We start from the raw sequence: 18,879 nt of genomic DNA, 5'->3' as shown, positions 1-18,879 counted from the left end.
TTCTCAGGTTTTAACTCTTTAAAATATGAATTCCCACTTTAGTGAGAAGAGTTTGTCTGCATACCGCCTTCCTGCATCCATCCATTTTATTGCCTGAATCTCTAAAATTCATAGTTGACAAATGCATTAAACAATAAGACAATAAAACATTGACACAAAAAGAAACATGAGGCTTTCATAGATTATTTGCTAGGTAAATAATTTCATGGTTCCATAGCCTCCTGGAGAAAAATGTTAAAGCCAGGCTCATGCATTTGTATACTGTATGCAATATGTACAAAGTCAGCTCTGCAGAGAATACAGATGGTGAATGTCCAATTTGAACACGTTAATCCAGCCTAAGTCAGTTTTTTTTCTTTCACCAAAGCTTCAATATGCATCTGATCTCAGGATATTGGATTTTTCTTTGAGGTAAGAAATAAATGACTTATCTGGGGAATAAACCCAGTCTTCTCTCACTGTATTGCTCACCATATATATTGTGCTAAAATAAGGTTCTCTGATTCTAATGTAAATCTCTAAAGCTGAACTGTGATAATACGAGTTTCTGCATTTTATGTGCTAGGTAAGTAGGTTGCATCCTTGGGAAAAAAAAAAGAAAGAGATTAGTGATTGTACCTTGAGAGAAGGGGCACAGGCTCAGATACGATACCTTAAGGGTCTGCAGCTCCTTGATAGGCCAAGAAAGACAGCTGGAACACATTTGCTTTGGTTTGGAATTCAGCCGCATCCAGCAATATGACTGCATTTCCCCCCGGACATAAGTTTTGTGACATCAAGTCATGGCAGTTTAAGAACTGTTCCATGGCCTGTGTCGCCAGCATGGCTAATACGTTGACAGAATGAGTTGCCATTTGGATTGGCAAGGTTTCCTGAAAGTGAACCAGGTGAATAGATTTTTACTTGTTTGCCTGACTACATTGGAGCCTTTTCTTACAGTGCAAGAATAATATTGTGAAAGATTTTGCAGTTCTAAGCCAAGTCCTGTTCTTGAAAAGCAGGGTAGCTGAGGTCCTTGCCAGCTTTTACTACTTTGATACTAATGATTCAAAAAGCATATTCTGTCTTAATAAAATATGAGAGTAAATAGGAAGCAACTGATGGATGGTGAGGGTTTAAGTGCACATGGTAGACTCAATGCTTGAAATATTGTAAGGGAGGTAGAGCTCAGCCCCTCAGTATGTACAGAGGACTGGCCAAGTCAAATTTCAGCGACATTGCAAACTGCACAGACAGAGCAACACTCTAGACCTCTCTGGCAGCAGCCATGCTGCTTTAGTAAAGGACCACTGCTTAAAAGTGATCGGGCCATGTGCTCTCCCCCACTCCCGAGCTCTGTGGCATATGGAACTTTGCGCTAGTGCAAAAACTTTGCAGGGGAAAGGGTTTGCCTCCACCAGTGTCACTGAATTCCATACTTTCCTTCCCTCCACCCCAGATTCTTCCACTCTGCACTTTCGCTTCTGAAATTGATCAATCCTTCCATCCCAATCCTCAGCCTCCAGCCCACTACCTGTTGACCCATTATGCATCCCAACTGCTGTACTTCACCGAAGGTACTCTAGGTCACTATCTTACCAGGCAGCTCCTCATAGATTCCACAGCCAGAAGGGACCATTGTGGTCATCTAGTTTGATTTCTGGTGTAACACAGGCCATAGAATTTCCCTGTAAAATTCTTAGAGCATAACTTTTAGGAAAAAAATCTCATCTTGGTTTAAATATGGCCAGTGATGGAGAAGTCACCATAACTTTTTGTAAATTGTTGCAATGGTTAATTACTCTCACTGTTAAAAAGCTACACCTTATTTCCAGTCAGAATTTGTCTAATTTCAGTTTCCAACATTGAAGTATGCTATACTTTTCACTGCTAGATTGAAGACCACATTATCAAATATTTGTTCCCTATGTAGGTACTTATAGATTGTAATCAAGTCACCCCTTTACATTCTTTTTGTTAAACTAAATAGATTGAGCTCCCTCAGTCTATCACAATAAGGCAGGCTTTTTAATCCTTTAATCATTCTTGTGGCTCTTCTCTGAACCTTCTCCAATTTATAAACATCCTTCTTGAACTGTGAATACCAGAAGTGGACAGTTTTCCAGCAGTGATTGCAGTTGGGCAAGATATAGAGGTAAAATGATCTCTCTACTCCTATTTGAAATGTTCCTGTTAGTATATGTAAGGATCTCATTTGCCCTTTTGGCCACAGCATTGCGCTGGGAATTCACGTTCAGCTGATTATCCATCACAACCCCCTAATCTTTTTCAGAGTCACTGCTTCCCAGAATACAGCCCCCCATTCTGGAAGTATGGCCCATGTTTTTTTTCCTAAATGTATATAATCAGATTTAGTCATATTAAAACACATAGTTTGCTTGTGCCCGGTTTACCAAGCAATCCAGAGTGTTCTAAATCAGTGACGTGTCCTCTTCATTATTTACCACACCCCCAGTTTTTGTGTCATCTGCAAACTTTCATAGAATCAAAGAATATCAGGGTTAGAAGGGACCTCAGGAGGTCATCTAGTCCAACCCCCTGCTCAAAGCAGGACCAATCCCCAACTAAATCATCCCAGCCAGGGCTTAGTCAAGCCTGACCTTAAAAACTTCTAAGGAAGGAGATTCCACCACCTCCCTAGGTAACGCATTCCAGTGTTTCACCACCCTCCTAGTGAAAAAGTTTTTCCTAATATCTAACCTAAACCTCCCCTACTGCAACTTGAGACCATTACTCCTTGTTCTGTCATCAGCTACCACTGAGAACAATCTAGATCCATCCTCTTTGGAACCCCCTTTCAGGTAGTTGAAAGCAGCTATCAAATCCCCCCTCATTCTTCTCTTCCGCAGACTAAACAATCCCAGTTCCCTCAGCCTCTCCTCATAAGTCATGTGTTCCAGTCCCCTAATCATTTTTGTTGCCCTCCGCTGGACTCTTTCCAATTTTTCCACATCCTTCTTGTAGTGTGGGGCCCAAAACTGGACACAGGACTCCTGATGAGGCCTCACCAATGTTGAATAGAGGGGAACAATCACATCCCTCGATCCGCTGGCAATGCCCCTACGTATACATCCTAAAATGCCATTGGCCTTCTTGGCAACAAGGGCAGACTGTTGACTCATATCCAGCTTCTTGTCCACTGTAACGCCTAGGTCCTTTTCTGCAGAACTGCTGCCTAGCCATTCGGTCCCTAGTCTGTAGCGGTGCATGGGATTCTTCCGTCCTAAGTGCAGGACTCTGCACTTGTCCTTGTTGAACCTCATCAGATTTCTTTTGGCCCAATCCTCTAATTTGTCTAGGTCCCTCTGTATCCTATCCCTACCTTCCAGCGTATCTACCTCTCCTCCCAGTTTAGTGTCATCTGCAAACTTGCTGAGGGTGCAATCCACACCATCCTCCAGATCATTAATGAAGATATTGAACAAAACTGGCCCGAGGACCGACCCTTGGGGCATTCCACTTGATACTTGCTGCCAACTAGACATGGAGCCATTGATCACTACCCGTTGAGCCCGACAATCTAGCCAACTTTCTATCCACCTTATAGTCCATTCATCCAGCCCATACTTCTTTAACTTGCTGGCAAGAATACTGTGGGAGACCGTGTCAAAAGCTTTGCTAAAGTCAAGGAACAACACGTCCACCGCTTTCCCCTCATCCACAGAGCCAGTTATCTCATCACAGAAGGCAATTAGATTAGTCAGGCATGACTTGCCCTTGGTGAATCCATGCTGACTGTTCCTGATCACTTTCCTCTCCTCTAAGTGCTTCAGAATTGATTCCTTGAGGACCTGCTCCATGATTTTTCCAGGGACTGAGGTGAGGCTGACTGGCCTGTAGTTCCCAGGATCCTCCTTCTTCCCTTTTTTAAAGATGGGCACTACATTAGCCTTTTTCCAGTCGTCTGGAACTTCCCCGGATCGCCATGATTTTTCAAAGATAATGGCCAATGACTCTGCAATCACATCTGCCAACTCTTTTAGCACTCTCGGATGCTAAACTTTATCACTGATGGTTTTATGTTTTCTTCCAGGTCATTGATAAAAATGTTAAAGAGCGATCTTTGGGGGACCCCACTAGAAACACACCAGCTCAATGATATTCCCCATTTACAGTTATATTATTAGACCTATTAGTTATGCAGCTTGTATTCTGTATAACGTGTGCCATGTTAATTTGATATATATTCTCATTTTTTAATCAAAAAATGCTCCGCAGCAGAAGCATAATTGGTGGCGGGGTGATCTGCCTGCAAAATAATTGGTCAGTTGGTCAATGGATCTTCAATGGTTTTGCGGGTAGGTCTGTGGAAAGGTGGAGTGGATGCCCCAGTCTAGCTTCACAGACTAGTTGGTAGGGGATTGGGCTCCAAGCACCAGAAAAGGGAGAGGGGCTAAACTGGTGATAGGACTGCCACTTAGTGCAACAGTAACGTGGCCCTACCTCCTTTCCTCTTTCCTTGTATCTGCTGGCGTGGCTGAGGGGGCGGGTGGGAGTGGATGGAGGGTGCAGACTTACTCACCTGTAGGCGCTAATGGAGGATGCAGGAAGGGGCTTATTGCAGCGGATGGTGATGGTTGGGAGGGTAGCAATTGGGGGCGTATATAGAGAAGGCAGAATATTTTAACGAGGAGACCCTGCCTGAGCTTTTTGCACTCGGTTGTAAAACATTTTTTGCCATCTCCTCCACAGATGTGACCATTTTGGTCCTTGATTACTCTGTTCTCATCCTTGGGGCGAGGATGGAGTGGTAGGGGCCAAAATAACATTGAGACACGTTTGCACGCCCTGTATTCTGGGATTGTGCAGGGCTTGCCCAGTCATTAGTGTAAATTACATCAGCATCAGGGCTGCTTTAACATGCACTCTGCATTTCCTGGCCCCGATTGGGCCCTGGGAAGCCAAGAATAGTCATAGCACCCTGGTTCTGTCCTATATGCTGATGCCAGTTCAGAGTCCTTGTACCAATTCTGCACTAACCAGGAAGACTTCTTGTAAAGGGGATATTCTCAGGGGGCCATTCATGCCCTCTTTAAGGTCCCTTTATGCTTCCAGAGTGGTGTAAAATGGCTTCAGTGTAATTCAAAATCAGGCAGAGGGAGTGCAAAGATGATTAAAAACCATCTTTCCCTGGCTCACCTAACCCCCTCCCCCCAGTTCACTGCTCCAAGCACAGTTCTAGTGTGTGGTTCTGATGATTTTTAAACTGTATTTGTACATCACCTGCTTTATTCAAGCATAATACTTTTTCTTCCTAAAAACTGTATATAGAAAAGGAACCCTTTCAAACACATTTTTAGAATAAAAGCTTGTCCATCTTTAAGCTAGTGTATATGTGCTTCTCTTTGTATTTGTATAGCAAAGTGCCCAGAACTTAAATGAAGGTCTCACATGAGGTGAAGGAGTATTGGCATGGAGTTAAAAGAAGATGGGCTTTTTCTGCGTCCTGGGAATGGATTTGTTCTGAAGTCTGTACTACCTGATGAGGAAGGACTAAAAAGCCTGGACACCGAGACAAAAAGAGGGCCATTTAACCTTTTCACTGAAGTCTAGGATCCTTGCTGAGGGGTTATTTTACACAGGCCTCTGTTTTGGCTAACAGGGCTTGGTTTTTACTCAAAGCCAGGCAGCAGATGTCAGACCTCAGAATTCCTCACAAAGTGATGATGACCTTGCTGGGTCAAGGCCTACACAACCTGCTTTGCCTCAAGCTGTGTTGAACAGAAGCAGCAGAAAGACTTTCTCCTGGCAGGCCTGTCTTGGCGACCAACTATCCTCTATTTTCCCTGTAGATTGAATTCCTTGTGAAATTCTACAGCTCTGAGAAAAAACTCCTGACAGTTAACTTGGCTTTTTCTTTTTCTTTAAGTAATGAATAAGGCAGTGAAGGTTTTTTGGGGGTTAGAGGTCTAACACATCGTTATACTATTTTGCAGTAACAATTTATATTGTCAGGGAAGTTTGTTTGGGATTCCATATGTGACTAAAATGTGTTAGTACAGATAGTGTCAAATACAGACATGAAATGCTCTAAGAAATGAAAGTGGAAAAGAGAACAGTGTATAAAATTCAATCTACTGTACATTTGCATTGTATATTGGATGTAAATAGGTCTTCAGTGATGATCTTTGGAGGGAAAGAATATCTACCATGATTAGAACAGCAAATTATATTTAGTCCAGTTATTGTGTTATTAGAAACTATTCACAGATGAGGATTTGAAAATGTAATAAAAATGTATCAATATGTATTCAAAGATTTCGTCAGTTGTGTAGTGCCTCTGACCTCTTTTCTTTAAACTATTCCCTTAGCAAAAGTAATTTAATAAATCAGAGTTTTATGCAACTATGCGCTGAAGTTCATTGCCTTTTTCTCTTCTCTTGCAGGCAAAGTGGGAAGTGAGCATGAGATTCTTAAGCATGCTTCTGTGGGACTCTTTTAAATACTGGTATGAATTCTATTTCCTTTAAACCAAGTTTTAGCCAAATTAGAAAGGCAAAAAATCTGAAGCATTCCAGGTTTATCATAAGACAATAGCCAGACTATTTAATACTTAAATACTAATAGAGCTTGGCAAATAATTAACAGCAAATAATGTACTCAGTGAATTTACCCTCTTTTCTGCTGGTAGAGTTTCCGCAACCCGATCACAATGTTTTTGTGATTTCCCCCCCGCACCCCCATCTATGGATTAATTATCCAAGCTTCAATGCAAGCATTTGATATTTGATATTCAAAATTTGAGCCGTCTTTGTTAGTTTTGATAGATCACGTAAGTCACCTGGTGTTGTTTCTGTACCCTGATTGGATTATCAGGGCAAGAGCTCGAAGTATGAAGTATTTTGCATTATGAAACAACATTGAGCTGATTGTTCAGTGAAGTTCATAGTGGGGAAGAAGAAGATAAAAATACAAGATACACACACTGAACCATATTCAGTCCTGTAGTAAGAAGGCACAGTTTCAATGAAGTGAGATGATTTAGGCCTCTTAGCCCTGCATTTCTTCCAGTTCTACCTGCTGTGGTCTGATTTGGTCTACTATAGATAGAACTATAGAAAGAGAGGAAAAGTGATAAAATATCTTACTTTAAAATTATTCATTTATTGCAGATGCAATGAGACTTATTTAATGTGGAGTAGCTCCAGCTAAACCATTCCTTGGATTTCCTGTGTAAAACTGAAATAATGCAATGGTGAACCAAGCCTATTATTTGTGTTGATATTTGGACAGGAAAAAAATCAAGTGGACTATCAACCTGAATACCCACAAGGCCATTCTGGGTTCCCTAGGTGTAAGCTTGGCCCTCTTGGAGTCAATGGAAGTTTTACCGTTGACTTCAGCGAAACCAGGATATCACTCCATAGATGTAGTTAGTCATGTCCCCTTTTAACTACTGAGCTTATCTGGATAGAGTATCTACTTGATAGGGATGTCAGGATAAAAATGTCTGCCAAAGGTCAACAATCAACTACTTGCTTTCTGCGCTTTTACTTAAGTAAAGATATCCTAAACTCTCAGACAACCTTGGACATTGTGTTCTCTGCCTAGCTCTTTTTGCTGCTGCACGTTCTATTTCAAAAAGCATAGCATGTAGAATTCTTCACAGTATTTGCATAATGTTTTGTAGTCTCAAGTCATGTTCTGTCATCACCCCATTTTATCACAGGTGCTGTGTCAGGTATTCAGATGCTGATAGGTAGAAAGTGTGTACAAAGCAAGTAGAACTGATAATTGAAGAACTTGAACGGGTGCATGTTTTTCTTTCAGAAAGAGATTACTGGGAGTGGTGGGGTAGGAGATGAACTGATGTTTCATGTGGCATTGTCCCTTCATGAGGACATGAAGCTTGCAGTATTTATATATATAATATAAAAAGCTAATAATTAACCACAAGCAAACATCTTATACACACGGAAAGGTCAATGAAAAATGCTGATTGTGATATTTTAGTAGTTGGAATCTGCATCCCATTGCTTTGTTCTTCCTGAGAAGAGGTTAACTACAGTCTGAGTCTGTTTATTTTCTCTTATTTTTGATTCTCTCCAAAGAAGATTGACACCAAGGAAAATAATAACAAAAAGTATAAGAAACCTAGGTTAGGAGCAAAAGAGCCATGCTTTTTGTCTAAATATCCTCGTTTCCCAGGCATTATAGGAAATGCTAGAAGAAGGCAGAAATGAATGATCTTCTTGATAATTCATGGAAATAAGTGCTTTCCATTGTTCTTGTTCTGAATTTCATCTCTGGATTTATTTTCAATACTAATGTGAAATTTAAAATAGTCCTTAAACTCATCCTATAGAATATCATTCTCTCTGCATATGAAGCAGCAGATGTCTGTGTACCTTTTTGAGAAGGTACTATACTGAAGTTGAGAAAGTGTTGCCAAATTCTCTCTCAGTATATATTGATGATGGCATTTTTCAAAATGTGATGGTAGCTAAAAGTAGGTTTTCAAGCAAATTCGAATACATTTGCTCCAGAATACAAATGATTTACTTGTCTTGAAGAAAAGGCTTTTACTTTGAGGACAATGGAGAAGGAGGCAGAAGATTTTTGACACTACATCCCATAACTTGTTCATACCAGACAAAAAATTAAATTAAGGAAATGGGAGTAGTATTGTCCAAAAAAGGAATTTGAACCAGAGTGCTATACTTTGAGAAGGTGGGAATACGGGCTTGTTTGGGGCACACAGGGGTTAGGCAGAGATGGTGTGGAAGTGACTTTGCTTCAGGACAGGAATGGGACTGTTAAGGAGAACAGGAGAAAATGTGGAAGAGTAAGCCAAGTGTAGGGAAAGACGGCTTGTCACCCCTGTGGAAATGGGGAGTTGTGCTCCCTGCTAGAGTTGTGCAAATAAATAAATTAAAAAACCTACATTAATCAGTTCCTTGCCTTGGGCAATGGTGACACTTTGATCTCTCCTGTTCTCTACCTGTGGCACCCAGTTTAGTCTTCTGAGGACTGAAACACTTTAGTTTAATTAAAGTATTTGGGCTTTAGGGTATCTGGGTGGAAATGAATAGCCTGTGATATGCAAGAGGTCAGACTAGATGATTTAATGGTCCCTTTTGGCCTTAAAACTCTATGAAATTATGAAATATAAATATATAGTCTCCCTTTATTATGGTAGGCATTTCTTGATAAGTCATGCTGAGAAACCTAATCTGTTTCAGTTAGAACCACCTCTCTGCCTAACAATCACAAAAGTTTGCTCACTGAATGTCAGGTTTGATATCTTTACTCTGTTTTAGTAACAACTTACTCAGCAAATAGTCCCAATGACTTTAATAGGACCACTCAAAGAAGACCACTAGGGACTTCACTATTCCTATTGATTTTATGAGAAGAGTGCTCAGATACTACCATGGTGGGCGGCAATATAAAACTTCAAGATTGATCGATAGAACAGAGTACTTGTGGAGTATAGTCAGTGATGAGCTGCCAAAATCTTAACAACGGGTTCCCTCCTCACCCCACGAGGGGGTCGTTGCCCACCCCGACCCCCGGGACTCCTGCCCCATCCAACCTCCCCGTATTCTTTGATGCACCCCCGCCCCAGAACCCCTGCCCCATCCACCCCCTCCCCTGTCCCCTGACTGCCCCCAGAACCGGGCAGGAGGGTCTCTTGGGCCACCATAGTGGGTGCCCACTCCACCCCTAAGAGCCAGAGGGACCTGCCGGGGGGCAAGGTGGGGAGTCCCGGAGGTGCTTACCTGGGGCAGCTCACAGAAAGCATCTGGCAGGTCCCTCTGGCTCCTGGGGTGGGGGAACATAGCTAGGGGGGAGCAGGGGGAGCGGCTGCTCCCCCACTGATCACATCAAAAGTGGTGCCTTAGACGCCGACTCCCTGGGTGCTCCGGGGCTGGAGCACCCACGGGAAAAATTTGGTGGGTGCAGAGCACCCACCAGCAGCTCCCCACCCAGCGCCTGGCCCCAGCTCACCTCACCTCTGCTCCGCCTCTGCCCCTGAACGCGCCGCCCAGCCCCGCTCTGCTTCTCCGCGCTCCCCACCCCCGCTTCCCGCGAATCAGCTGTTCGGCGGGAAGCCTGGGAGGGCTGAGAAGCAGGTGGTGGCTTCACACTCAGTCCGAGGGTGGCAGAGGTGAGTTGGGGCGGGGAGCAGTTCCCTTGCGTGCCCCCCCCCCCGGGTTACTTGCTGCGGCGCGGGCGGCCCTCCTCGTGCCCCCCCGCCCCAGCTCACCTCCGCCTCCCTGGGCCTGAGCGGGAGGCCACGGCCTGCTTCTCAGCCCACCCCAGCTTCCCACACGAACAGCTGATTCGCGGGAAGCCTGGTGGGGGGGGCAGAGAAGCAGAGTGAGGCTGTGCGTTCAAGGGAGGAGGCGGCAGCGGAGCTGAGGTGAGCTGGGGCCGGGGGTGGGGCAGGGAGCTGCCGGTGGGTGCTCTGCACCCACCAAATTTTCCTCTTGGGTGCTCCAGGGCTGGAGCACCCATGCACCGATGAAGTCGGTGCCTAAGGCACCACTTTTGGCCGGTTAAATTTAGAAGCCCTTTTAGAACCAGTTGTCCCTCGTGAAACAACCAGTTCTAAAATCGCTTCTAAATTTAACAACCGGTTCTACCGAACCGGTGCGAACCGGCTCCAGCTCACCACTGAGTATAGTGCTATCTAACATGGGTAGGGCTGTCACAATCTGCTGTTCAAATTGTCAAGGGCTTGTGGGAAAATTTCAAGTAAAGTCTGGTTGGACTGAAGCAATGTGAGAAGAGTAGTTGAAAATAAATTGGTACTCTTCATTTGTAGCATCTGAGAACCTGTCTTGGGGCCTTCTCCAGTGACCAGAGGCATCTTCATTTGAAATTAAATTAACTTTACAGCATTGTAGTGTTTTAATGTTTTCCTGCTGCATAGACCCATAGGTGTAATTGTCTCACACAACTAAATACATTACAAAATTATTTAAGTTGCTTCTGTCTTGTCTCATGGCATTTAATGCAGCAGAATAAATCCATCATGTCTCCTACATTGAATACTAATGGCTTACTAAAAGTGACGTGGTTTTTTCTTAATAGCTTTGTTGAGAATGTGAAAGGTACTATGGTGTCAGTCAAGAACATATATGGCTTTATATACCATAGCTCTTTATAATTTTGTAAAAGTATAGTTCCTAGACTCAGTGTTAACAGATGTATTGTCAGTACTTAATGATACAACCTCACATGGAAAAGCTGCGTATCATTTGAAGACACCATTTATAGCTGAAAAAAAATGTCATCAAGAGTACATGACTCACTCAAACACATGCCCAGTACATCTGTGGCAATTTTCCCTCTCCTATCCTCAAAAATTCTGACAGCCAACAGACTGATTTTATGCAATGCCTGATCATTGCCTCTACCATTGCGGCTATAGCTTCATGGCCAGATTTTCAATTTATTGACAGATTCTTCAAAACATGAAGTTGCTGGACCATCGTTGATTAAAAATTCCAGTTTACTCTGAATGCACCCATAATGCTTTGTTAATGTGCTGTTGGAAGCCTCTTTCAGAAAGGCTGCTAGCTTCAAGCGAAAGGGATATCCATTGTTCAGTTTGTGTCGAGGGCCTGGCTTCCAAGTGCCTCCTTGCCAGCCAGGACCGGCTCTGGGCACCAGCAAAGCAAGCATGTGCTTGGGGTGGCACATTTCCAGGGGCGGCGTTCTGGCCACCTTTTTTTTCAGGGCAGTTGCGCTCTTGGAGCTGCGCCACTTAGACGGGGTTAGGGCGCCTCGCCCCCGGCCGCAGCGGGAAGGGGAAGTCCCAGCCCCGGGATGCTGAGCTGCCAGGGCCCAGCTGCTGCCTGGGAAGGAGAGGGCGAGTCCTGCCAGGGAGCCGGGCCTGCACCGCCTCATCTGCGCACTGGCTGCTGCACTGCCTTGTGCCACCCCTTATATCGGGGCTTCTCTGCGTGGCCAGGAAGGGGAGGGGGTAACGCCCCTGCAGGCCCTGGGAGAAGGTGACATCACTCCCTCTGCTTCCAGCGCCGCCTGTGAGCCACAGCCCCACCTGAGCTTGGGGTTGCAAATTTTTTGCTTGGGGCAGCAAAAAACCTAGAGCCGGCCCTGTTGCCAGCCTTCTGGAAGTCTGGCGCCACCAGTCCAAGCTGCAGTTGCAGCTGGAATTTCTTGCTCTCTGACTCTACTTCTGTATTGGCTCCGGTCAGAAATCACTGTGAGAGTTACAACAGAGGGCTCCCTAGTATCAAACTGAATTGTTGTCTGATTGCCTCCTTAGACTAAGCTGGGAATTGTGCAGAGTATGTCACACACATTGTCTTCTGGAGACAGAGTACCTGACAGTGAGCTGCAAACACATTCACTCCTTATATCATTCTCTTCTCTGATCAGTCCCTCGAATCCAGTCCCCTCTGAAGTGGACATACAGATCAAACACATACTGATGACTCCAGCTAATATGAAAATCTGCAGCACTGCAGGTACTGTAGGTGATGGGGGTTTACAGTGGTATAACAGAGAATAGAATCTGGCCCTAGAGCCAGTTACAACAGTTATGAGAAAATGGGAGATTTCAATTTGTCACACATTAAAGATCCAAATCTGCAATGCTTAGACTGAGTAGCACTTATGCATGAGAATAGTAAGTGCTGAATATGAGTGAGGGTTGCAGAATAGGGCCTACAATGACAATTGGTGATCTGGAAGCTCAACAGCTAGGTTATTCACTGCAGCACAGCTACTGCAGGTCATGGGGTGGTACTTAAAGGTTGCAGAACTGGGCTCTTAATTAGTGACAAATTGTGAAAACTGCTGTTTTCCTATCATTGCTGGGATTTACATAGTTCCCTCGCTCCGCATTCTGATCAGACACTGACGTCAATTAAGCTACTCCAGATACACACCTGTGTAGCTAAGATCATTACATGCCCAGTACAGTGTCTGTTACAAATAATAATGCCCCTATGTATTATGATAGCAGCTACAGTCCCCAGCTGAGATCAGGGTCCCACTGTACAATCACATAGCGAGAGGCAATACCTGGGTGGAACTGGGTGAACAATGGATTTTTTGGCTTGCAGTCTCTCGATGTCCAGGTCAGGGTGTATGGGGACAGGGCACATGAAGCTTATTCCCCAGGGCAGTTCATTTCTAAAGCAGCTTTGGGGGGTGGGGGGGACTACCTGGAGGCCACCCCAGGAGTAGAGGGCACAGTGGTACCACTTCTACCCAGCTCTGGCCTCACTGTGCCAGCATTAATGCCTGTAGGCTGTGGGATATCATCATTCTCATTCTTTCCCAATGGTTGTTCATTGTCATTCATAACAAATTTGTTCGTCCCCCCCCCCCCCCCCCCAAAAAAAAAAAATGCATAGCTCTAGTCCCAAACCTTAAGATTTACGAACTAACAGAGCAAAAGGTAGGAGAAGGAAAGTAATGTTGTCTCCATTCTATGGGTGACAAATTGAGGCTCACAGGGAATAATTGACTCACGCAAGGTCACACAGGGAACATAAGAGCTGCCATACTGTGTCAGACCATTTTCCATCTTGCCTAGTATCCTATCTTCAACAATGGCCCATACCAGAGCTTCAGGGAAACGTGCAGAATAGGGCAATTATGGAGTGATCCAGTCCTGTCTTCCACTCCTAGCTTTTGGTAGTTAGAGGTTTAGGGTCACCCCAAACATGGTGACCCTAAACCATCTTGGCTAATAGCCATTGGTGGACCTATCCTCCAGTTTATCCAGTTCTTTTTTGAACCCAGTTATAGTTTTGGCCTTGACAACATCCCCTGGCAATTAGTTCCACAGCTTAGTTGTGCGTTGTGTAAAAAGTACTTCATCTTGTTTGCAGTAAACCTGCTGCCTATTAATTTCATTGGGTGACTTCTGATTTTTGTGTTTGAAATAGTAAATAACACTTCTTTATTTACTTTTCCCCCACCATTCATGATTTTCGAAACCATTATCATATTCACCCTTAGTCATCTCTTTTCTAATATGAACAGTCCAAATCTTTTAAATCTCTTCTTATACGGAAGCTGTTCCATACGCCTAATCATCTTTGTTGCCCTTCTCTGAACCTTTTCCAATTTCACAATATCCTTTTTGAGATGGGGAGAGCAGAAATGAACACAGTATTTAAGGTATGGGTGAACCCTACATTTATGTAGTGGCATTATGATATTTTCTGTTTTATTTTCTATCCCTTTCCTAATGGTTCCTAGCATGCTGTTAGCCTTTTTGACTGCTGCTGTGCATTGAGTGGAAGTTTTCAGAGAACTATCCATGGTGACCCCAGATCTCTTTCTTGGGTGGTAACAGATAATTTAGAACTCATCATTGCATATGTGTAGCTGGGATTATTTTTTCCCATGTGCATTACTTCACACTTTTCAGCATTGAATTTCATCTGCCATTTTGTTGCCCAGTCATTCAGTTTTGTCAGCTCCCTCTAACTCCTTGCAGTCTGCTTTGGACTTAATTAACTTGAATAATTTTGTATTGTCTGCAGACTTTGCCACTTCATTATTCACCTGCTTTTCCAGATCAATGATGAATATGTTGAACAATACTGGCTCCAGTACTGAGAACTTGTGGCAGAGCTGGGAACCCAGATCTCCAGAATCCCAGTCCCAGAACCTTAGCCACAAGGTCATCTTTCCATTCAGTGGGCCTAATTCTGCCCACATTACATCCATTCAGCCCCCTCAAAGTCAATGGGGCTACATGAATGTAGCGGAGAGAATTTGGTTCAGCTTTCACATCTACACGTTCTTTAAAAACGCCCATCGCAGCACTGCCGCGCTGGGAGGAAGTTAGCTAGCTACGGATGCCAAAAAATTTGCTGCTCCCGGAAAGAGCATTTTTTACAGAGCAACAGATAAAAATGAAAACAGCTTTAAAAAAAAAATCAATTAGATTAACAGAGACAAGGGACTGCTTGCCCAGCCATTCTTGAGCAACAGTTTATTCCTAGGGTGGTGCGAGGGACTCGAGCCAGCGGTCAGCAAGCTGACAAATCTGTCAGCTTTGCTGGGTGGCTGTCAGTCAAATCAGGTACCCGCTGTGTGCTGTGGCGCTCCCTGAATTAACACCCTGCTGGGATAATTCTTTTTTATCCTTTTTTTTTTTTTGCCACCAAGAGGGTCTGCCACCACACTGCTGTTTTTCATCTTGTTAATTGAGTCATTTATTTCATTAAAAGGTGAAACTTTATCAGGGTTTCTGTGCCAAATGTAAGAAGGCATATTTAATGATACATCAAATGCTGGAAGCATGCAGGTGCCTCTGTGTACGCTCTTTAAAATACGGAGAGGTGAGGCAACTCAAGTAAATTAAAATCACCTGATCTTAACTAAAAATAGGCTTTTGGTTCCCAGGCAACAATGCAAATATACTGTACATGTGCATGTATGTGTTTGTTAATAAATATATAAAATACATAGATATTTATATTTAATTTTCAATAAGCAGATTCAGACATTTTCAAAGCAGATAACTGGAGGGGTAAACAACATTGTAACAGAACTTAACATTATGCAAAAAGTCAATAATTTATAGTGCGACTGCTAAGAATAACGTTGGGAACTTTTTGAAGCTTCTGATAAAGAAGATGCCCTCCACCCTTTCTGTTAATTTGTTCCGTTTCATTTTTATTTATCCTTTAAGCAGCTAAAATGTTTTCATTAAAGCAGCAGCATTTGATCGTTGGGGGCTGTTTTATTGGGCACTTGGGGCCTGACCCAGCCCCTCCTGAATTCAATGGCATCTTTCCATTGACTCCATCAAGTGCTGGATCAAACCCTTAGGGCCTACTCCTGCTAGGTGATGAGGTCAGTATTTTCAAAGGAGCCTGAGTCCGTTGGGCACCTAAACTCCATTGAAAGCGAGTGAAAGTTGAGTTTCTAACTTGTTTAGAAGGCAAAGATGAGTTCGGCACCTACTGGGTAGAGTTCACCACCATGCTGGATCAGGCTCATTCTCCAAGGTGCATCCAAAATGGGGTGAGGTAGAACTCAGCAGGTTTGGGAGTGTGGCTTGTTGGGAACGGCAGAGGTTAGAGCTGGGAGGTAGCTACTTTCCGTGGTATGTTGGGATAGGCAGGGGGGCAAAACCAGAAAGCAGCTACAGAAAGTGAATGCTCCTTGATAAATGGTGGATTTCTGAGTAGATGTGTGTGCAGCAGTTAATGTTGGCGAAATCTTCCTCGGCTTCTACTGCCCTTAGATAGGTGTTAATGAGCAGCCCTGGAGGAAAGAGAGATTGTGGCAGCAGTCCACGTCTCTCTCACTTTAATAAGATTGCATTATTTCTGCCCTACAGTAATTGTTAATATTTGATGCAATATTTGCATGTTTTGATTCTTTTTTACCAGCCAAAATTGTTAACTTGCACCAACAACACAAAGTTGCAAGGATACCACCATTTGGGACAGTAACTCAGGAGATAATTAATTAAAGGGTGACACTGGAATTGAATATTGAATATGGGAATCTCATTCCATTTTAGATTCCTGTCCCCTGTTTGATTGGAACCCCATGAATTTAGGATGACTACCACCATGTGTATTTGAAAGATGTACTTCTACCTTTTCTCAAAAAAAGCTATTTTCTATCAAAAAATAGTATATTGGTATTTATTATATAAGTATTGGACTAAACTAGAAATACAATACTTTTGTAACATATCATTTTATTCTACTCTATTTTACTGTGTTATGTGTGGGATTTTCAAAGGTGTTCAGTGGACCTTATTCTGTTCCTATTGAAGTCAATAAGAGCCGAATTAGCTCAATGCTGAAGGCTTTTGAAAATCACACCTTATCAGTATAAGTACAGTATATTAGTATTTATTTACATGTATGTTAAACCATATTATTTATAAAGCACATGTGTATATGTATATAACATTGAATATATTTGATTGCATCCTTCTCCTCCCACCTTCTTAGATTGCAAGATCTGTAGAGCAGGGACTGTGTCCAGCTCTGTGCGCACACCAGAGCCTAGTGTAATAGTGCCTGGATTCTGATCAGGGTCTCTGGACCTTATATTATAGTGAGTATTAATTAATTAATTAATATTAATAAAAACTCATTCCAACCTAAAATACCCCAGCCCCTTTTAAACAGATATCTTTTACTCCAATTACTTTTAATGTAAGGTTAATGCAATTTCTTCTTGTATTCTGTTTATTAGCCCCTGATTCAACCCTGGGAATAATCTCACATTCTCTCACTTTCCCACTTTACACATTCCAGTATGTCCTGTGTTCTTAACTTTGATCAGAGTACAGCTTTGCTATTCTCCAGTTTAATTTTTCAAGCAGTCTCATTCATTTCAATTAAAGTTATGAGGATCAGGCAAATGCTGTACTTTTTAGGACTGAACCAATGTCACCCAACTGGCAACTTTTTAAAGCATAACTGAGACTTGCATGTGGTATGCGAAAATGATAGATGAGAACAGAATTAGACCTTTGTATTTAGTCTGAATGGGCCCAGTCCAATTCTAATTTAAGTTGATGGAAAGATTTCAGTGAGATTTGGATCCAGTCCTGACAAAGGGGACAACTGGAAAAAAAAGTGGCTTATTGTTATAGGTTACATAAACAGGACTGGTTAAGTTTCTCCCTTTTCATTATAAAGTTCCTCTATGCCCCTTCCTTGTTAATGATTTTAACCTTTTGTGTATTCATTGCAGCTTAGGCAGCTTCATGATTATTTCATTTTTCCAGTTTACTTAATTTTTCTTTGCATTTCTGTCCATTAGGGTTTTTAAACAGTAGAACCTTAAAGTTACAAACATGAGTTAAGAACTGACCTGTCAACCACACACCTCATTTGGAACCAGAAGTACGCAATCAGGCAGCAACAGAGACCCCCCCCCCCCAAAAAAAAAAAAAAAAAAAAGCCAATACAGCACAGTATTGCGTTAAACGTAAACTACAAAACTATAAAGGGAAAGTTTTTTAAAAAGATTTGACAAGGTGCGGAAACTGTTTCTGTGCTTGTTTCATTTAAACTAGGATGGTTAAAAGCAGCATTTTTCTTCTGCATAGTAACGTTTCAAAGTTGTAGTAAGTCAGTGTTCAGTTGTAAACTTTTGAAAGAACAACCATAATGTTTTGTTCAGAGTTACAAACATTTCAGATTTACAAACAACCTCCATTCCCAAGATGTTCGTAACTCTGAGGTTCTACTGTCTCATGAAAGTGGGTGTACATATATATACACATGAACGAACACACACAGACACACACTTTTAACCTATATTTTATACATATATATATATATATATATAATCACACTATATGTATACTCACACACTTTCCTGTTGTGGAGTTTGTTCACTGGGACAGGTTTTATAGTATTTCTCCTGATGAGCGGTACCTTATTCTGCTAGTACGCCCATTTATTTCAACATGAGTGAGGGTATCGCAATCTGGTTCCTATAACATAATACTTTTCTCTAGGCCTACTAAAATCAACCTTTTAATATCCTGGCATTTTGCTGACTACCAGCCAAATGAATGCAAATATGTCTGCTGTTCCAGATCGTTCAGATGCTAGGATCTGAATGTCATAGAAGTTGCCAGCTAAATATGGCACTCCATTTACTGATGGCCAATCCGTGTTTGAAGAAGTTTGTTCAAAGTATTCTTAAAATATAAGGCAAAGGAAATTTCCATTTGATGTTTATTTCTGCAGCACAATATTCATCAAATTTTCCCCAAAGCAAATCTGTCTGCTAAAATCTTTCTACACATGTTGAAACTTTCAGTTCAAGATGTGAAATTATTCCCACAGTATATAAGGCCAGCTTTTTTTTTTTTTTTTAAACTTGTAGCTGAACATTTTAACACATCCTTGTAGGAAAATACATAACCTGGCAGGTATTAACTGAGCAATCTGG

The 18,879-nt window shown here is 42.5% G+C and overlaps 1 long non-coding RNA gene across 2 annotated transcripts; it reads left to right on the top strand.

Moving 5' to 3' along the window:
- The first annotated feature begins 288 nt into the window (after positions 1–288).
- LOC102935994 lies at positions 289–17,913 on the top strand. Of its 2 annotated transcripts, none has more exons than XR_003565448.3 (3): positions 289–411; positions 6,387–6,448; positions 16,917–17,913. It is a non-coding gene; the product is annotated as an uncharacterized LOC102935994 (long non-coding RNA). The 2 variants fall into 2 exon arrangements; XR_006291472.1 differs by lacking the exon at positions 289–411 and adding an exon at positions 12,355–12,443 and having other exon boundaries at positions 6,429–6,448.
- Positions 17,914–18,879: the final 966 nt, after the last annotated feature.

The sequence above is a fragment of the Chelonia mydas genome, chromosome 6, assembly GCF_015237465.2.
Source record: "Chelonia mydas isolate rCheMyd1 chromosome 6, rCheMyd1.pri.v2, whole genome shotgun sequence".
NCBI classification, from domain to species: Eukaryota; Metazoa; Chordata; order Testudines; family Cheloniidae; genus Chelonia; species Chelonia mydas.
This window is presented reverse-complemented; position numbering and strand designations above follow the sequence as displayed.